Source organism: Arachis duranensis, chromosome 6 (genome assembly GCF_000817695.3).
Source record: "Arachis duranensis cultivar V14167 chromosome 6, aradu.V14167.gnm2.J7QH, whole genome shotgun sequence".
NCBI lineage: Eukaryota > Viridiplantae > Streptophyta > Magnoliopsida > Fabales > Fabaceae > Arachis > Arachis duranensis.
This window is the reverse complement of record NC_029777.3, coordinates 41,157,970-41,159,561: the sequence shown is the minus strand read 5'-3', so window position 1 is coordinate 41,159,561 and position 1,592 is coordinate 41,157,970.

Sequence of the window (1,592 nt, the reverse complement as noted above, 5' to 3'; positions counted from 1 at the left end):
TAACCATCTCTCAAGTGCTTGGGGACAAGCAACTTTCAAAGTTCATTGTAGGCGATCACTTCAATCTTGAAAAGGATCAAGCATCATCAACCAAAGAGACAAAGAGGGATATAAAGACCAACAATGATGATGATAAGGAGTAAAGCAAGTAAACTCCAAAAGGTTGTATTGTTGAGTGATTGTCTTGTATTCAAACTACTATGATTGAAAGTGATATTGTACCCCTGTTTGTCTGCTTAGTATAACTTCTTTGTAGTTCAATAACTAAGATGTTTGATATATCATAACACCATACTCTTGAAATTGCTTGCACTCAATACCTATGAAAATGCAAACAGAGAACATTTCTTTGAAAAGAATGATTGAGGAGTCAAAAATCTATTTTGAGGCAAGCAAAAGATTAAGAGAAGTGGTGGTTCTAGTTGTATGATTGTGTATTGAGGTTGCATGTTTGTGAAAACTTGCATGGGAGCTCATAGGCAGGACATAAAGTTCAAAGAAGTATTGTAGAGATTCTCAAAAATCTATTGATCCAAGAAGCAGCAAACAAAGCAAAAGGAAGAAAAGAAAGTGCAAAAACAAAAAGAACATGGCCCAAGGCTCTGAGCATCAATTACTAGGCAGAAAAAGAAAGAAAGAAACAAAAACTCAAAAGAGTTGCTATCCTAGTAAATGCTTGTGGTTGAAGTGTGTCAAGGAAAGAGGCTTGAGCAAGTAAATCCTTGGGGGTGCTTTAACACCTAATACCTTAAAACCAACTGGTTTGGGAGTATTGATTGAAAGCTTATCTAAAGAGCCGCTTTGAGACATGACACTTAGAGTCAAGGCCAAGACACATAAACTATGAGCTGTTTCAAGGTGATTACCTATATAGAGATTTCCATGATATCATTTGAATGAAAGTCCTAAGATCTAAGACTTCCAAAATGTAAGGACTGATAAGCACTGGGACCCTTGCATGAACACATAATTCAGAGTTCACCCCACTATCACTTAATCACTTCACTCACCAAGGTATTACAAGCTATTCCTCAACTCATTCCAATTAAAAGAAATCTTTGTGCATAATTCCTTTGTTGCTTGAGGACAAGCAAGGTTTAAGTTTGGTGTTGTGATGCAATTGCATATTTGTTATATTAGCTAGTTAGTTTAGTTGGTTTTAGCTTACTTTCACTCATTTTCTCTAAATAAACAAGTCCTTTTATAAGTTTTATCTCCATGCATGAGAATACCAATGAACATGTGATTCTAGCCAAATTCATGCAAATGATTTAAGGAATGCATATATGAATGAGTATGAATGAATCTCATGAAATTTATTGCTTGAATTGGTAAGACTTTGAAGCTATTTCCTTTGTTGATGATAGGTGATGAAACAAGGAAGCATGGAAGCAAGAAGGATGCAAGCTGGGCAAGAAGGAGTTGGCGTTGCCAACTTGGAGGATAAGGGGCGTTGTTCTTGGCAACGCCAGGAAGAGGAGTTGGCGCTGCCAACTTGGGAACATGGTGCGTTTTTATGGACAACGCCACACACAAGCAAGGCAAGCTTGGCCCTGGAAGAAGCAAAGTTGGCGTTGCCAACTTGAAGAATA